This window comes from Oncorhynchus mykiss, chromosome 11 (genome assembly GCF_057628025.1).
Source record: "Oncorhynchus mykiss isolate SJ-2025 chromosome 11, ASM5762802v1, whole genome shotgun sequence".
Taxonomy (NCBI): Eukaryota; Metazoa; Chordata; class Actinopteri; order Salmoniformes; family Salmonidae; genus Oncorhynchus; species Oncorhynchus mykiss.
Genome location: NC_143032.1, coordinates 51,735,568 through 51,755,579, shown reverse-complemented (window position 1 = coordinate 51,755,579; position 20,012 = coordinate 51,735,568). Strand labels below are relative to the sequence as shown.

Below are 20,012 nucleotides of genomic sequence, written 5' to 3'. Positions count from 1 at the left end.
TATTGTTTTGTAGCTGCAGAGTTTAAAAACACCAAGGCACTCTTCATTTAATTCATTCAAATGCCTTTATTTGTATGGCATGTTCAATGGTAACAAAGTTTAAAAACTGATGCGTTTCAGCTGAATGGCCTTCGTCAGGGAGTACAAAGATATGATAATATATCGTCCTCTTATGAACAGCTTTTTCAAATCAACCCTGAGTTGAAGAGGGAGTGGTTACAGAATTCATTGGACCACACAGAGTAAGCAACAATAAACACATAAAAAAAATGAAATAATGTAGCTGTTATTAAAAATGCATCTCAAGGCTAGAAGCATCAGAACCCTTAAAGGAGGTAGTTCTAACATCGAATATGACTGGGCAAAGTGTTAAGAATAGGAGAGCCATCTATTTTATAGTACACTAGAACAAAGCAAACATAAACCACAACAGTCAAAACATAGCTGAGGGCAATAGAGCAAAATGTCCACTAGATAACAGCAACGGGACCTCGTGACCCTACAGGAAAGGTGAGAAATTATTTATTTCTGCCCTTCAAGATACCACAGCTGTGTTGAACAAAATTAAGCAACTGAACAATATAGGTACAGCTTCCTTTTTAGTCACCATGGATGTGGAGTCTCTACACACCACCATTGAACATGAACAAGGATTGGCAGCTAAGCACCATTTCTTGAGTACCCAGCCTGAGACTGAGACGCCTCCCACAGAATGAATGGACTCCTAATAATAACAACATCTTTGTCTTTCAGGACTACGGTTGCAAAATTCAAGGAACTTTCAATAAATTCCCTGCTTTGCCCAAAATCCTGGTTGGAGGATTCCTGGAATCAGGAGGGAGTAAGCAGTGAATCTGGATCCTCTAACCAGGATTTCTGGAAAACCAAGGAATTTATTGAAAGTTGCGGCAATTCTGCAACCCAATTTAGGACCAACAGGTAAAAGGATGTTCCATGGGAGCTTGCTATAGCCCTTCCAACTCTGGTTTGGACTTGGGAAAATTACTTCAATTTGGATCATTCTAAAACTCAATTATTTGACTGGATTATTTGGCGGGGGATGCTATATTGATGATGTTTGCCTGTTCTGGTCTGGCTCAGAATATGAACTTATTTCCTTCCACCAATACATTAAGAGCATTAACCCTAACATCAAACTAACTATGGAGTATAACAAGGATAACATTCATTTTCTGGACCTTGACATCAGTAAAAATTACAATGGTTGCTTGCACACAATCTTTAGGAAGCCTACAGATGGGAATACCATTCTGAGGGCAGATAGCGTCCACCCAAAAAGGCTAAGAGAGAACATTCTATATGGACAATTCCAAAGAGTCAGAAGAATTTGTGATCAGGAAACAGACTACAGTGTCACATCTGCTGAATTAGAGAATCGCTTCTTGAAAATCAGGGCTACAGCGCACAGGTCTGAAAGATGCAGGTAGAAGAGCCGGATGACTTGAGAGAGAACTTGCTGTGAAGGGTAGCGCCTCCTGATGTATCAGAGAGAGGGTACTTTGTTACAAAATATAGCACTGAAGCAGAGAACATTAAAATAGTTATTAAAAAAAGAATTGGGGAATCATCCAAAGTGACACGCTACTACGCAAAGTCTTCCCAGAGCCACCAGCCATAAGCTTTACGAGATGTTCTACCCTAAATGACAAATTTGTCCACAGCCATCTTCCTATTGACTCAAAACAAAACTTGGCTGGACCACAAACCCAGGGGCAATCAGTGCAACCATTGCAGAAATATTGCATAGGGAAAGTATTTTGTTGACACAGCTTCTAAAAGTATCAAGTCAAGCATTTCATTAACTGCAAAACCACTCATGTAATCTACAGATTGGAATGTCCACAGTGCAAGGTGTTCTACATTGGATGGACAAAGACGTCTACAAGCTTCCCACAATAAGTTGGTTAAGTTTTGGCCCATTCCTCCTGACAGAGCTGGTGTAACTGAGTGAGGTTTGTAGGCCTCCTTGCTCGCAAAAACGTTTTTGGTTCTGCCCACACATTTTCTATAGGATTGAGGTCAGGGCTTTGTGATGACCACTCCAATATCTTGACTTGGTTGTCCTTAAGCCATTTTGCCACAACTTTGGAAGTATGCTTGGGGTCATTGTCCATTTGGAATACCGAATTGCAACCTTGAGATGTTGCTTCAATATATCCTCATGATGCCATCTATTTTGTGAAGTGCACCAGTCCCTCCTGCAGCAAAGCACCCCCACAACGATGCTGTCATCCCGGTACATCAGTTGGGATGGTGTTCTTCGGCTTCCAAGCATGCCCCTTTTTCCTCCAAACATAACGATGGTCATTATGTCCAAGAAGTTCTATTTTTGTTTCATCAGACCAGAGAACATTTCTCCAAAAAGTATGACATTTGTTCCCATGTGCAGTTGCAAACCTTATTAAAATGCCAGACTAGGGGTTTTGGAGCAATGGCTTCTTCCTTGCTGAGCAGCCTTTCAGGTTATGTCGATATAGGACTAATCTTACTGTGGATATAGATACTTTTGTACTGGTTTCCTCCAGCATCTTCCCAAAGTCCTTTGCTGTTGTTCTGGGATTGATTTACACTTTTCGCACCAATGTACGTTCATCTCTAGGAGACAGAAGGCGTCTCCTTTCTGAGCGGTATGACGGCTGCGTGGGCCCATGGTGTTTATACTTGCGTGCTATTGTTTGTACAGATGAACGTGGTACCTTCAGGCGTTTGGAAATTGCTCCCAAGGATGAACCAGACTTGTGGAGGTCTACAATTTATTTTCTGAGGTCTTGGCTGATTTATTTAGATTTCCCAATGATGTCAAGCAATCAGGCACTGAGTTTGAAGGTAGGCCTTGAAATACATCCACAGGTACACCTCCAATTGACTCAAACAAGGTCAATTAGCCTATCAGAAGCTTCTAAAGCCATGACATCATTTTCCAGAATTTTCCAAGCTGCTTAAAAGGCACAGTCAACTTAGTGTATTGTATGTAAACTGTCAGGTCGGATGGGGAGTGTTACCCCTGCGCAGCTATTTTCAGGTCTCTCCAGAGATGTTCGATCAGGTTCAAGTCCGGGCTCTGGCTGGGCCACTCAAGGACATTCCCGAGACTTGTACCGAAGCCACTCCTGCGTGTCTTGGCTGTGTGCTTAGGGTCATTGTCCTGTTGGTAGGTGAACCTTCCTCTTTCCCCTTGATCCAGACTAGTCTCTCAGTCCCTGCCTCTTAAAACATCCCCACCGCATGATGCTGCCACCACCATGCTTCACCATAGGGATGGTGCCAGGTGTCCTCCAGATTTGACACTTGGCATTCAAGCCAAAGAGTTCAATCATGGTTTCATCAGACCAGAGAATCTTGTTTATTGTGGTCTGAGAGTCTTTACGTGCCTTTTGGCAAACTCCAAGCGGGCAGTCGTGCCTTTTATTAAAGGGTGGCTTCCGTTTGGCCACTACCATAAAGGCCTGAATGGTAGAGGGCTGCAGAGATGGTTGTACTTCTGGAAGGTTCTCCCATCTCCACAGAGGAACTCTGGAGCTCTGTCAGAGTGACCGTCGGGTTCTTGGTCACCTCCCTGACTAAGGTCTTGCCTCCATCATTTGGGGACCACTGTGTTCTTGGGGACCTTCAATGATGCAGACATATTTTGGTACCCTTCTCCAGATCTATGCCTTGACAAAATCCTGTCTTGGAGTTCTACGGACAATTCCTTCAACCTCATGGCTTGGTTTTTGCTCTGACATGTACTGTCAACTGTGGGACCTTATATAGACATGTGTGTGCCATTCCAAATCATGTCCAATCAATTGAAATTGCCACAGGTGGACTCCAATCAAGTTGAAGAAACATCATGGATGATCAATGAAAACAGGATGCACCCGAGATCAATTTCAAGTCTCATAGCAAAGGGTCTGAAAGGCGGTATTTCCTAAATAAGGTATCTGTTTTTTATTTAATACATTTGCAACGATTTCGAAAAACATGTTTTCGCTTTGTCATTATGGGGTATTATATATATATATATATATATACATACATACAGCCTTAATCTAAAGTGTGTGTGTGTAACTTAAAGTGTGGAAAATGTCAAGGGGTCTGAATACTTTCCAAAGGCACTGTATGTATTGGATAACTGCAAATTCATTTGGGCTGGGGCTCATTAAATGTATTTAATGTAGTGGTCATAAAATGTCTTTAAATCAGGCTCAGGTTGCATCAGTTTTGAATTTTCGAATCAAAGATCTAATGAAATCCTGACATAGGCCTATTTACATGCTTTATAATGCTTTTGAATGACACTTCCATCTTTTGCAGGAAATACTGGGTTACCCGGGAGAAAAGTGGTCAATTCTCGGGATGGAAAATAAGCAACTCCAGTTAAAATACGCTGCCTGTGGCAAGGTACTCCTCGTCAAACCACCATTACTACTCTCTCACGTTGTGACCTATAGCTGAATGACGTTTAACGAGCAGTTCGTAAAGTGCCTTTTTCAGGCAATCACTGACATTTTTCAGAAAATTACCACAGACGTATGTTTATATTATTGGCGCTTGATCTGTGGAATAAAGACCAATAAATATTTTGAAAGGCTAATATCGGCCGATCATTTTTTCAACTGGGCTCGTGTGTGTGCAGGCCTAGCTGATTTCCTATACACACATTAACACAAGTAAGAAATAAGAACGTCCTCACTGAAACCAGGTTGGATTTGGGTCTGTGAGTGTATAGCAGCTGCAGTAGAGTGCCTCTGCCCGGAGAGGTAAAGGACGCATCATGTTCCCATGCATGAGTGAGTACTGAGCAGCTGCAATCACAGTCCCATCCTCTACACCCATCAGACAGAGCCACAGGGGCTCTGATGACAGTAATGGGGAGGCCAGAGAGTAAATGGCAGCACACTTTGCAAGTAGGACAACCTGGACAAGGCAGATAGACTAACGTAGCTGAATCTGTGCTTAAAAAACACACAACTTTCATGCAGATAAAGTGAACACAATCTGCACAGCTTCCAAAAACACAAACTAGTGGGGCTCTAGCCATTTAGGCTAGTAGACCTCCAGATAGCAGCCAATTCAGATCCACAATCAGTGATATTATCGTACACCCCAGGTCCATTGGACTAGCAGCAGGCCAGCCTTGGGGGATATCGCAACAACAAAACCTCTGGATTTTGTGCATGTGTCTCTAAACCACTGATCACATAGGCCTACCACTGAACTGAACTGGTGCTGGGGTAAAAGACTCAACCACGGTCACCATTACCACCATATTGTCAACTAACTAGCCTGCAGCAACCAGCGACTACCCCAAGGGACCTAGCAAGTCCTTCTTGGGGGAGCCGAAGAATAGTGTCTGAAAGAGGAGAGCCTCTTGATGCTTGCTCAAAACACAGTGACATAAGAGAATGTGGTGCCTAGGGTTGGAAACGTTCTGGTAAATTTCCAAAAATTCAGAAATTTTCCATGGGAAGATAAGCCCTGGAATTTGGGGGATTTTTATTAAATGTATCAAAAAAAGTTAGCTTATAACAGTGAACCTTTTGTGGGATACACATAAGGCAATTCTAGGTCTTGTGGCATATTTTGGTTAAACTATCCACAATTCAATGGAATTGCAACCCTGTGCATGCAGTGCATTCTTCCATCCCATGTTCAGTGCACTCTTCCATCACATGTACAGCTGATTCTCAAGATCTTGCACACTAATGAGATGCTATTGAGCCCACACTACTACATTGTGAGCCAAGGACTACATGCTTTCCGGTAAGATTTGATTACAATACTGGGTGGGGTAAATATATTTTACATGACATGCATGATTTTTTGTTAACTAGTAAATAGTAGCCTACAGCAAAGTGTTTAAATCATTTCTAACTTGTTAACAATTTCTGCTAGTTAGTTTTTGCTATAATTTGGGGGTTTTAGCTCGCTTGAGCCAGCTAACGGAGGAGTGTTAATTCACCTGTTTCATTTGAAAACATTTATCTTACAAAGGAGTTGTTTAATCTAACTGCGTAACTATTTGTATTTGGTTTTTTTTTACTCATTTTTTCTAATCATTACAGGAAAATGCAATGGGCACTATCTGAAGTGTTGAGACATTTCACTGCAGCTAATGTAAAGAACGCAACAAAGATGCAGAATAATCTGGCCAAGTGCATAAAGTTCCCTCAGCTCTCACAACATCTGACAAAAGTCCCTCTACTTCGATTTGAGGTGAAAATTATGAATCTGACACCTTATCGATAGCAACAGCTCATGGTCCTCCTGTAATCAGAAGGTTTTTTGACTCAATGGAGGAACGTAGTCAGAGAAATGCTGATGAATGTCTTGCTCGAACTGTGTATGCAACTGGTTCACCTCTGATGTTCACGGGCAATGTGTATTGGAAAACATTTCTGAATGTTCTTCGCCCAGCATACACCCCTCCAACCAGACATGCTTTATCTACTCATTTGCTGGATGCAGAGTTCAGAGTTCAAGTGAAGGTCAAGCAAATCATAGAGAAAGCAGACTGTATTGCAATCATCTCTGATGGGAGGTTGAATGTTCGTGGGCAAGGAATAATTAACTACATCATCTCCACCCCTCAACCAGTATTCTACAAGTGCACAGACACACCGGTCTCTACATTGCAGATGAGCTGAAGGCAGTCATCAATGACCTTGGACCACAGAAGGTATTTGCACTGGTGACAGACAATGCTGCGAACATGAAGGCTGCTTGGTCTAAAGTGGAGGAGTCCTACCCTCACATCACACCCATTGGCTGTGCTGCTAATGCATTGAATTCTCTCCTCAAGGACAGCATGGCACTGAAAACAATGGATACACTCTACAAGGGAGCCAAGGAAATGGTTAGGTATGCGAATGGTCATCAAGTTATAGCAGCAATCTACTTCACCAAGCAAAGTGAGAAGAATAAGAGCACCACATTGAAGCTGCCCAGCAACACCCGTTGGGGTGGTGTTGTCATCATATTTGACAGTCTCCTGGAGGGAAAGGAGTCTCTCCAAGAAATGGCCATATCACAGTCTGCCAATATGGACAACCCCATCAAGAGGATCCTCCTGGATGATGTATTTTGGGAGAGAGTGGTGAGCAGCCTGAAACCTATAGCAGTAGCCATTGCACGGATTGAGGGGGACAATGCAATCCTGTCTGATGTTCAGACTTTGCTTGAAGACGTAAGAGAAGAAATCCATACTGCCCTGCCCACTTAACTGTTGCTCCAAGCAGAGGAAACTGCAGTTCTGAAATATATCACAAAGTGTGAAGGCTACTGCCTGAAGCCCATACACGCCGTAGTGTACATGTTGGACGCCAAGTATGCTGGCAAGAGCATCCTGTCTGGTGCAGAGATCAACAAGGCCTATGGTGTCATCACTACCATGTCTTGCCACCTTGGACTAAATTAGGGCAAGGTTCTTGCCAGTCTGGCAAAGGACACTTCCAGGCAAAGGACACTTCCAAGCAAGGGCTTTGGGAGGGAGATGCAATATGGCAGTCGTGCCAACGTATCTCAGCAGCCACCTGGTGGAAGGAACTTTGTGGATGTGAAACTCTTTCCACTTTTGCCTCCATCATCCTCCAAATCCCACCAACATCAGTTTCCTCAGAGTGCAACTAGTCATATTTTAGGTACACACACACACACACACACACACACACACACACATCAAAGCACGCAACAGGCTGACCAACACAAGGGTTGAAACATTGGTGGCCATCCGGGCAAATTTGAGGCTTTTTGAGCCTGACAATGAGCCATCCTCAACCAGGTCAGAAAGTGACAGTGAAGATGAGGCCTCAGAGCCTGATGTTCAAGAGGTAGACATTGAGGAGGTCCAGGGAGAAGACATGGAAGCCTGAGAGGAAGACCACCAAAGCTTTAGTTTCTAGACTATCATTTTACAGAGATGTTGAAAATGTTTTGGGAGACTCAATGGATATTCCCTTTATTTTGTTGATCAGTGAAATCATCCCATGTGAAGAATCAACTCATTTAATTAAAGTTAAATTCATAACTACATTTTATATATCTTTTGGAAGGATTTAATAATTTGCAATTATGTACACTTATGATAAGGTAGAGATACTCTTAATGATCGGGTATGAAAAGCCAACTGACATTTACTCCTGAGGTGCTAACTTGCTGCACCCTCGACAACTACTGTGATTATTATTATTTGACCATGCTGGTCATTTATGAACATTTGAACATCTTGGCCATGTTCTGTTATAATCTCTACCTGGCACAGCCAGAAGAGGACTGGCCACCCCACATAGCCTGGTTCCTCTCTAGGTGTCTTCCTAGGTTCTGGCCTTTCTAGGGAGTTTTTCCTAGCCACCGTGCTTCTACACCTGCATTGCTTTCTGTCTGGGGTTTTAGGCTGGGTTTCTGTACAGTACTTTGAGATATCAGCCGATGTAAGAAGGGCTATATAAATACATTTGATTTGATAAGGTAAAAGGTTTATGTTTCTTTATGTCTCTATATAATATGGTAAATATATCCCATGCAAAAAAAACATCTACATTTAAATGGTATTAATTCCCACATATTCCCGTTAATTCCCACGGAAAGTTTCCACCTCTGAATATTCCCCAAAATGTGGAACCCTAGTGGTGCCTGTTCAAAAACATGGGCATGAATATTTCAGTCCCGGTAAAACAGTCAATACAAAAAAGCCTCTCTGGCTCTGATGGTCTATTTCAGTCAGGCTGAAAACTGTAAGAGGCTGACTTCAATGAGCCATACAGTTGAGTGCTGAAGAATATAGAGTAGCAAAGAAAATAAAAGTGTAGATAGCTGGTATTCATCTCAGGAGGTAGACCTATTTATGCCCACACCTGCTCCAAACCGAGCCTACTGTGACACTAACAACTATAGAGGTGCAATTCCACAGTAACGGGATTGCGCTGAAAATGTATGCCAAACAAAAACCACTGATTTCAAAGTTTAACAAACCAAAAACTATGCACAGGGACTACTTTGAACAATTTACCCAGAACATTTGACAAAAACACATTTACTGGAAGAACTGTGCAGATGCAGTTTGGTAAAATCTCCCTCAGTTGCATGTGTCCATGTTTTCCAAAAACTCTTAAACATCCGCTCCGAATTAAGATTCAAGGATGTCTGCAGAAAGAATGGGGAGTCAGCTATGACATGACACATGGACATTGAACAAATCTCTTTTTGTTATTTAAGTGCAGTAAGTGAAGTAGATTTACACCTGGTAATTAAATTGAAGTAACAGAATTTCCTCATGGGTCCCTGATCTGAACTACACAGAAATGCAGAATTATGGATATGAATGTCATTCTCTTCATAGCAGTGTATCCTAAATAGGTACACAAAAGGCATAAATACGCAATATCCTCCTTTGCATATTTTTCTACACACTGGCTATTATTTTAATGAGCTCTGACCCCAAACAAGACCAAATTTGGTTGGTTCGGACCAAATCTGAACGAATCATAGACGTCTGTTTCACACACGTTTGGACATCAAAGTACAGCATAGTAGAGCTCAGTATAGTACAGCACACTACAGTACAGTTCCGTACAGTAAAGGTCAGTAGAACAGTACTCAAATTTAGTGTACTCTACTGTGTACTGTACTAACCTCTACAACTGCACTTTTCATTTTTTTTTTACCATAGAGAATCAGACAAAATGTTGCCTACACTGCCTAGTGGCTTCTTTGCATATTCAAGCCTGTCTCAAAATACAACACTACCCTTTAAGGCTCTCCTGTTGGATGGCTCTTGGACAGTCTTGTTGAACTCTTGGACAGTTTTGGGACGACAGATTCAAAATTCATGAAGCCTTATTAAAAAAAATCAATAAGGCTGATGCATCAGATCAGACCGTTTAGCTTAAATTAAATGTTGATAGTTGTTTTTCTTCATATTATAAGCTCAACAATGTGCACATGGCTGTAGGCTATGCACAAATGTTCCAAAATGCAATTAGCGGGAAAACATTCCTCTCAAAAGGGCTTTTGAGAGCATGTGACAGAGATGAAAATATCAGTTAAAAATGTAAAAGGGAGATCTAAAGATGCATCAACTAGCATGGGTTATTAATGTGACTAGGATTATGCCTTTGGCAGCTGGACAATGAAAGAAAGTTGATTTGAAGACCAATAGCAATTGAGAAAAATGCTGGTTTCAATGTCGTATTAAGGGTTAATAAAATAATTCCCTCAACATTTCTATGGTCGTATTTTGACTAGTCTAGGCTACTTTGAAACAAGACGCTTCATAAAATGACAAAGTTAAATAGTTTTAAAAATGCTGACGGCCTCCGCTCAGATTCAAGTTAGGTGATTCAATTCTGATCGGAGTAATTGTTTGATAATGTGATATTTTTTTTACTTGTCCATTCAGACAGGCTAAGGACCCTGGGACTAAACACCTCTGTACTGGTACCCCCTGTATATAGCCTCGCTATTGTTCTTTTACTGCTGCTCTTTAATTATTTATTACTTATCACTTGTTTTTCTTAACTGCATAGTTGGTTAAGGGCTTGTAAGTAAGCATTTCACTGTAAGGTCTACACCCTTCGTATTCAGCGCATGTGACAAATAACATCTTATTTTATTTTATCTTAAAGCTACAATATGTAACCTTTTGGGCAATCCGACCAAATTCACAGAAATGTGAGTTATAGATCTTTCATTCCATTGAAACCAAGTCTACAGTCGTGGCCAAAAGTTTTGAGAATGACACAAATATTAATTTTCACAAAGTCTGCTGCCTCAGTTTGTATGATGCCAATTTGCATATACTCCAGAATGTTATGAAGAGTGATCAGATGAATTGCAAAGTCCCTCTTTGCCATGCAAATGAACTGAATCCCAGAAAGAAAAAAAAAATTCCACTGCATTTCAGCCCTGCCACAAAAAGGACCAGCTGACATCATGTCAATGATTCTCTCGTTAACACAGGTGTGCGTATTGGCGAGAACAAGGCTGGAGATCACTCTGTCATGCTGATGGAGTTCGAATAACAGACTGGAAGCTTCAAAATGAGGGGGGTGCTTGGAATCATTATTATTCTTCTGTAAACCATGGTTAACTGCAAGGAAACACATGCAGTCATCATTGCTTTGCACAAAAAGGGCTTCACAGGCAAGGATATTGCTGCCAGTAAGATTGCACCTAAATCAACCATTTTTCGGATCATCTTGAACTTCAAGGAAAGCAGTTCAATTCTTGTGAAGGCGGCTTCAGGGCACCCAAGAAAGTCCAGCAAGCGACAGGAACCGTCGCCTAAAGTTGATGGATTGGGGGGGATTGGGGCACCACCAGTACAGAGCTTGCTCATGAATGGCAGCAGGCAGGTGTGAGTGAATCTGCACATACAGGGTGGCAAAGACTTTTGGAGGATGGCCTGGTGTCAAGAAGGGCAGCAAAGAAGCCACTTCTCTCCAGGAAAAACATCAGGGACAGACTGATATTCTGCAAAAGGTACAGGGATTGGACTGCTGAGGACTGGGATAAAGTCATTTTCTCTGATGAATCCCCTTTCCGATTGTTTGAGGCATCCGGAAAAAAGCTTGTCCGGAGAAGACAAGGTGAGCGCTACCATCAGTCCTGTATCATGCCAACAGTAAAGCATCCTGAGACCATTCATGTGTGGGATTGCTTCTCAGCCAAGGGAGTGGGCTAACTCACAATTTTGCCGAAGAACACAGCCACGAATAAAGAATGATACCAACACATCCTCCGGGAGCAACTTCTCCCAACCGTCCAGGAACAGTGCCTTTTCCAGCATGATGGAGCACCTTGCAATAAGGCAAAAGTTATTACTAAGTGGCTCGGGGAACAAAACATCGATATTTTGGGTCCTTGGCCAGGAAACTCCCCAGACCTTAATCCCATTGAGAACTTGTGGTCAATCCTCAAGAGGCGGGTGGACAAACAAAACCCCACAAATTCTGACAAACTCCAAGCATTGATTATGCAAGAATGGGCTGCCATCAATGGGCTGCCAGAATGGGCTGCCAGAAGTTAATTGACAGTAGGCCAGGGCGGATTGCAGAGGTCATGAAAAAGAAGGGTTAACACTGCAAATATTGACACTTTGCATCAACTTCATGTAATTGTCAACAAAAGCCTTTGACACTTATGAAATGCTTGAAATTATAATTCAGTATTCCACATCTGACAAAAATATCTAAAGACACTGAAGCAGAAAACTTTGTGGAAATTAATATTTGTCATTCTCAACTTTTGGCCACGACTGTAAGAAGCGGTACATATGTTGTGTGTACTATTTCTACGCTTCCAGTTCTGAAGTTTTGTTTGTGGGTCTAACTTTCGGGTTTTGTACATCAGCTTCAAAATCAGCTGGTTATGGAAACAATATTTCACAGCCGTTTCAATGGTACAATGATTCTCAACACAATGACTTATTGTTTAGTCAAATAAACTGAAATAAGGCGAAATATTACAATTTTAGCAAAAAGGAAATGGCGGAGCGATTTCTGCATAGTACATCTTTAAATCTATATTCTTCTTGCCCAACTATTTGTTTTACTTGTCCCGGACAAGAGGACAAGCATTAATGTCGAGCCCTGCCATTGTAGCCAATTCAACTGCAGAAATTCAGTTTCGATCTGGTAACAGAATTTCAAGTTTTAGTCGCTTACTAATTAATAAAAAAAAATTGATATCAGTAAAAACATTGACTAATTGATAGGTCTAACTTTACTTATTACTTCATTATCCTCATGGGGGAGAGAAATGGGAAATATCTCAAAGATATGTAACAGGCACAAGGCAATGTTTCTTAAACTTAGAGAAGACAAATAATTTATCCAAAACTAAATATAAGTGTTAATATTAGTTGGCAAGGGTCCTAATACCTTAAGACTTTTTCCTGGTAGATGTTTTCTAAGACCTCTTTTCCATCTGTTTGAGCAGAAATCAAAGCCTTTGCTTATTCCTCATTTTTAGTACAGAAAATGGTTGGAAAATGTACATATAGAATCTTAGCTTTCATTTGATATGCTCCTATGAGCTTCAAGTTGGTGCTCATGGGTCCTTTAATATGGAAATGACCAGAGGCAAATTGATTTATGGCTTTTATATGGAACTCATTTGGGAATTTGGTAAACAATGTGGCTACTGGCTATTAGCCTACTGTACAACCTAAGTATGATAAATGCACTGTAAACCTCTTACGGGGCAGCAAAAATCTGCCCACCCACGCTCAAATTATTTTCATAGCACATCAAATGGTTGAGGAAGAAAGAAGCCCAGAGGACATTCAATTCTGCACTCTCTCTGGGCAAAGCACTTTTATTTCAGACATGGCTAAATGTAGAAGCCTCTGGATTTGTTTCTTTCATCATCAGTGTTTTAAATTAACCTTCTCTATTCCACAGGACTGCGACACAATATGCACTTGATTCAGACAGTCCTCCTCCCTGGTGTGGCATAGAAAAGAGGGGTGAAATTGAGTTGAAATGAGAGAAGAGAGATGGATATGTGGGCTGATGGGAACAGGCAGGGTAATACTCAGCTGCTCATGTTTCACATCTTTACTTCGACATCTGTTCTCAGTTGCTGCTGTCATTGGTGTTGTGCAGTTTCTTCAAATCACTGACGAGACAATCCATTGACTGCACCGTCTTCAGCATATGGCCTAAATAATATGGTGACGTGACGGTTATATTTCTATAAGATTACATCTATACCTGTGACTAACATTTTATGGGATAATGTGTTAGATATGACAGATTCAGACACCCAAGAATAAGCTAATAAGACTCTTCAAAGATTGGGTGTGTGTGTGCAGTGTGTGGGTGCGTGTAAGACGTTATACAAAACAGCAATAATATCCTCAGACGTCTTACCGATCAAGTCTGAGAGGGAGAGAAGATCTCAACTATTATAGCTTGATTGGATTTACTCAGTGCCAAAAACCTGAGCTACGGCAGACATGGTTTCAGTTATGACACTTATGAAGCGACTGAATTCCAAAACAACCCTCTCTGAGCAGAGGAGTCTTGGTCATGGAAAACCGGAACATGTTGATGGGAAATGAATGCTTTCAAAATACTTTTAACCATTTCCACAGAATATTTTACAAAAACACATTTACTTGAAGAACAGTGCCGATTTCTGTGTGAAATTGTTAAAATTAGTCATTGTGCATAGAGTGGTATGGTTTGTTTAACTTTGCAATAATTGTTTTTTGTTTGACATAAAAATCTGAGCGTCAATTGCCCTTACACAAGAGGCATTTGTAACACTGATTACAAAACAAAATGTCATACACACTTGATCCTCATTTAAAATCTTTGCTGCCCATGCCCATCAACGCGATATCTAGTCCTGGCTGGGGCCATGGAACCTTGGGAAATTAGGCTCCTGTTAACGTTTCCAATAACATTCCATAGGCAGGGACCAGTACCTGCTAGTCTTTGCACTCTGCTGCTTACTCTGCTGTATTGAGTACTGCACACCAAACCAGTCAACCCGAAACAGCAACACAATGAGGATGTTTTTCAGCTGTTGAGTGTTGAACCAGGAGAGAGCTAATGCAAAGCACCTAAAAGAGCCTTTATTTTGCGTTGTCTGCCTTATTTTATTTTCTGACATTCACACCTGTTAAATTAGCTAGTTAGAGAAAGAAGATTCCCAATTTAAATTGATGTCATCATTATATGTATTTTGATATTAAATTACATTAAATTGTAAGGACCCGTAATTGAATATCAAAATACTTGCGTTGACAATGTAAATTGTAACTCTTCTTTCACAAGAGTACAGATACATTAAACAAGCTAAAGTGAATATTAACTATGCAAAAGCTCGAACCAACGTCAAAGTACATGTCGTCCTCTGTTTTTCCACTTGTTTTGTGACAATCTGGGACTCATGAATTGTGACAACATTAACTAGCTGGGTAGCTATAACGTTAACTAGTTATAGTAGCTAACTCAATGGCATGTCTTCCCAGACAATAGATAGATTGATATAACTAACTAGCTAGCGAAATGTCACTAGAAAATAAAACAATGTATATTTTTAAGACTGTGCATAGTAGTTATAATACGTTGGGGGAAGCATTATACTTGATCATTTCCCTCAACGTGTTATCAGAAAATGTTCAGAGATTTGCAGCTGTGAGAAGTTTCTAGCCCCACCGCTGACCAACAGTGCAGCAGACTAGTGTGTATGCATCCTTTCTTGCGCTATCTTGAGCAATTGTCATTGAGGAAATACTTACAGAGTTGCAGTACTTGAATCAAGGTATCCCAAATCTGTCAATGGTATAATTTCACTGGTAGGACTTCGTGTTTGCACAAACAACTCCGTTTTCCTCTCGGTTTGGGACAACGTAGTCTCAGCACCCACCAGCACTCGTTTATGTTTTGATCACAACTGTTAGGGCACGCACAGTGGTAGCAATGAGGGGGCTCGATTAATCTCGCCCGGAAGCACGTGTAGACATGTTTGCACCGGCTGAAAATGATTGCATTCGATTTGGAACAGGGCTGACTCCAGAGTGTGAAATAGGTGCCACGCGCTGTCTGACGGCGAAGTCGGCTCAAACAAAGCGGTTCTAAGCTGATATATGTTATTGTTTTAAGATGGTCATACTAGCTATCTGGTTTTGAATGTAGGACCCCTTTAGGTATAATATATATATATATATATATATATATATATATATATATATATATATATATATTTAATAAAATATTGAATTTGTCCTTTACTCCTGTAGCTCAGAGAAACGGATTGAATAACACATTAATAAATGGCAAAAAAGACAGGAAAAACATAAGTGATAAGAAACAAGGTTTTGAAGTGTTTGTCCTATATCTAGAAGATATAAGAAAGCTGCTCAGGATATATATTACACATAGGTCCTACTGTATTTAACCCCTTTTTTAGGGTAGGCACAAAACGACCTTCATACTACTACACATGTGGGCAAAACGGAGAACACCATTGTATTCGTGATAATCTCCCCTTTCCACAGTGGGGTCACATTCAGTGTTGCCAACTCCTCAGTAAGGAAAGTAGCTATTGGCTGTCCTAAAAGTCGCTAGAAGTCGCTAAATGACGTCATCACCTAATTTGCATAACTGGCCATGTGCATATAATTGCGATGGACGCTGTAGGAGAGAGGTATAAAGTCGTGGGAGAGACAAAAAGTGAGTAAAAATCACCCTAAATATGTTTAGAACTACAGATAAACTTTCTTCTGTCTATTCTGGGGGGGGGGGGGGGGGATTATGTCACAATTCCATAATTTGCAAATAAATTCATAAATAAATCCTACAATGTGATTTTCTGGATTTATTTTCTCATTTTTGTCTGTCATAGTTGAAGTGTACCTATGATGAAAATTACAGGCCTCATCTTTTTAAGTGGGAGAACTTGCACAATTGGTGGCTGACTAAATACTTTTTTTGCCCCACTGTATTGGATTTAGTATGTGGACAATGGCTGTGCTACAGTATGCCTTAATCTTTTGAGTATACATTTCTGATGTTTATTTTTTGGATACAGTCTTTAAAAAACTAATAACACAAAATAACAGAGCTTTTGATTTCTTTCTTTAGAAAACTTTAGTGGCTGATCTTTGTCGGACTCAGTAGGACATATTCTAAGTATAGTTGCTGCCACCTAGTGGCTGAAAAATAACATGTATAAGTGACAATATTTTTTGCATGACCAAGTAGCACCATTTATTTTCTGTTGGAAATGTCCCATTAAAGGGGTTTGAAGCCCAGTCCTGCCTCTCTGAGGATGGGTTCAGCGGGGCTACCCCTGATTGGGGTGGGTCTGTGGGGGGGTAAACAGGCTCCCTCTGGAAGGGTCACCCAGCAGAGGAGCCAGGCACTCTGGACCAGAGGGTTTGGACGGACTAGTCCTCTTCTAGGGCGGTGGGGGTTTCCAGACGAACAAAGAGGCTATGGTTAACAAGACATTGACACAAATTTGATATATTAAACCAAAATTGACAAAAACACTACATTTAAAAAAGGAAATATATATTATCTTTGAATTAATAGAACAAAAATCACCTACTCAGTATCTACTGTAACTAAGCTACAACATACACTGAGTACATTTATTGCATTTACTAATAAATAAATAGTATTTTTGACAAGCATAAAAACAGCAGCATAAAAGGCAGCTCAATCACCTATGAAGTTGAAGGCAGGTGCTCTTGGAGAGGGGTCCCATATTGGACAGGATGTGGTTGTAGTTGGGTGTACAACACGGTATAAGGCCCAGGACTCCTGTCTTGAAGTGACACAGGTGGGTGGTGGCCTTAAGAGGAGAAACAAAGAGGCCCTGATGATCTGGAGCATGTACATTGCATTCAAGAAGTATTCCGACCCCCTGACTTTACCACATTTTGATACGTTACAGCCTTATTCTAAAATGGATTTAAAAAATAAACAATCTCAGCAATACACAATGCCCCATACTGACAAAGCAAACAGAGTTTTTTTTTTAAATTGAGCAAATTTATAAAAGCTAAAGAACAGAAATACCTTATTTATATAAGTATCCAAACCCTTTTCCTATGAGACTCGAAATTGAGGTCAGGTGCATCCTGTTTCTATTGATCATCCTTGAGATGTTTCTACACCTGTTGTCAAATCAATTGATTGGACATGATTTTGAAAGTTCCACACCTGTCTATATAAAGTTCCACAGTTGACAGTGCATGACAGAGCAAAAACCAAGCCCTGGGGTCGAAGGAATTGACCGGAGAGCTCTGAGACAGCATTGTGTCGAGGCACAGATCTTGGGAAGGGTACCAAAACATGTCTGCAGCACTGAAGGTCCCCAAGAACCCTGTGGGCTCCATCATAAAATAGAAGATGTTTGGAACCACCCAAAACTCTTCCGAGCTGGCTACCCGGCAAAACTGAGCAATCGGGGGAGAAGGGCAGCGGTGAACAAGAACCCGATGTCCACTCGGACAGAGCTCCAGAGTCCCTCTGTGGAGATGGGAGAATCTTCCAGAAGGACAACCATCTCTACAGCACTCTACCAATCAGGCCTTTATGGTAGAGTGGCCAGACAGAAACCACTCTTCAGTAAAAAGGCACATGACAGCCCGCTTGGAGTTTGCCAAAAGGCACCTAAAGGACTCTGACCATGAGAAACAAGATTCTCTGGTCTGATGAAACCAAGACTGAACTCTTTGGCCTGAATGCAAAGCGTAATTTCTGGAGGAAACCTGGCACCATCCCTACAGTGAAGCATGGTGGTGCCAGCATCATGCTGTAGGGATGTTTTTCAGAGGCAGGGAGACTAGTCAGGAATGAGGGAAAGATTAACAGAGAAAAGTACAGAGATCCTTGATGAAAACCTGCTCCAGAGCTCTCAAGACCTCAGACTGGGGAGAAGGTTCAGTGTCCAAAAGGACAACGACCCTAAGCACACAGCCAAGACACGCAGGAGTGGCTTCAGGACAAGTCTCTGAATGTCCTTGAGTGGCCCAGCCATAGACCCATCTTGAACCCGATCAAACATCTCTGGAGATACCTAAAAATAGCTGTGCAGCGACGCTCCCCATCCAACCTGACAGAGCTTGAGAGGATCTGCAGAGAAGAATGGGAGAAATTCCCCAAATACAGGTGTACCAAGCTTGTAGCGTCATACTCAAGGCTGGAATCACTGCTTCAACAAAGCACTGAGGGTCTGAATACTTATGTAAATGTACTATTTAAGTGTTTTTATTTGTATACACTTGCTAAAATGTCTAAACCTGTTTTTGCTTTGTCATTGTTGAGCAAAAAAACTAAACATGCACATGGGGGGACCGAATTTGGGAAACTCTTGGCTAGAGGGCACAGGGAGGGAGAGTATGAGCAGGTGTCAGTGTCCCTGATTGGAACATACATGTTTTACGTTGATGCTGTTGTTTTTAAAGGCTGCAGTTACAGTTGTAGTTGTACGGGACCCCCCCCTTTATTGCAAAAATGAAAATCTGAAAATCTGTTGAGTGCTGAGTGAAGAAAATCTGTTAGATGCTGAGTGAAGGAAAGTTTTGAGCAGCAGTGACAAAATAATACAGGCTATATACAAGTATACCAATTATTAGGAATACCTTGCATACCCTATTCAAAGGCAGTTACATTTTTTGTCTTGCCCATCCACCCTCTGAATAGCACACATACACAATCCATGTTTGAATTGTCTCAAGGCTTAGCAATCCTTCTTTAACCTGTCTCCTCCCCTTCACCTACACTGATTGAGGTGGATATAACAAATTACATCAATAAGGGATCATGCCTTTCACCTGGATTCATGGAAAGAGCAGGTGTTCTTAATGTTTTGTACACTCAGTACATATGGCACTGACCTGTCGCTGTCCAGCATGGCCTTCCTCTCTAGGCTGTAGTTGACTGTGTGATGCTCCTGTCTCTACTTCCTGAGCTCCTCCTTCTGCACAAGGGACTCCTCCGGAGCTTCCAGCTTACCCGCTGCATGGGGATGGAGAGAGGAGTAATACAATTGAACGATCAACATTTATTAATCTTGAATTCAAACCACAGGATCAGGTATGTTGGAGCTAGTTTGAAATAAAAGCCCGGTGGTGGATCATGTGAATGGGAAGATGTGGTATCGAGGTTCTTTATCTCACCAAGAACCATGTTCTCAAAAGGTGAGTTTGTCCTTGTTCTCCTGCAACTCTTGGCGGAGTTGACTGAGCTGCAGCTCAAAAGGACTCCTTGGCCTGCTGCAGTCCCCCCAGTTGCTCTGAGAGGTCTGTGAGCTCATCCTCCTTCTGGGCCAGTGAGCACTTCACATAGAGCCCCATGTCCTTCTCAACAGTAAAGTACTAAAATGGGAAGTCATTGTGTTGCACCTCCAACTCATCACATTTGTGCTGATATCTGCAAAGGCAGTGAGAAAATAGGATGACATTTAAATAGGGGGAATTCAATCATGGAAACTTGATTGGTAGTTTAAAAGCTTAATTGATTTAGTTTTATTATATATTTGTATGG

General features: G+C 41.3%; 2 long non-coding RNA genes and 1 pseudogene across 4 annotated transcripts in view; 1 reads left to right on the top strand and 2 right to left on the bottom strand.

The window, feature by feature from the left end:
• Positions 1–51: 51 nt before the first annotated feature.
• On the bottom strand, positions 52–15,395 carry LOC149979615 (uncharacterized). The gene is made up of 2 exons (XR_016484535.1): positions 15,254–15,395; positions 52–1,496 (listed from the first exon to the last, which is right to left on the bottom strand). It is a non-coding gene; the product is annotated as an uncharacterized LOC149979615 (long non-coding RNA).
• LOC149979616 (uncharacterized) lies at positions 6,551–7,717 on the top strand (annotated as a pseudogene).
• A 1,110-nt stretch (positions 15,396–16,505) lies between the features above and the next one.
• Positions 16,506–20,012, bottom strand: part of LOC110535840 (uncharacterized) — an 18,121-nt gene continuing 14,614 nt past the window's right edge. For 2 of the 3 annotated variants that reach the window (XR_002475322.3, XR_002475323.3), the window contains exons 2-4: positions 19,364–19,484; positions 17,186–17,313; positions 16,506–16,949 (exon numbers count right to left, since the gene is read on the bottom strand). This is a non-coding gene — a long non-coding RNA (uncharacterized LOC110535840). Of the gene's footprint in view, positions 16,950–17,185; positions 17,314–19,363; positions 19,485–19,645; positions 19,899–20,012 lie in introns of all 3 variants that reach the window. The other variant, XR_002475320.3, reaches the window with a different exon arrangement.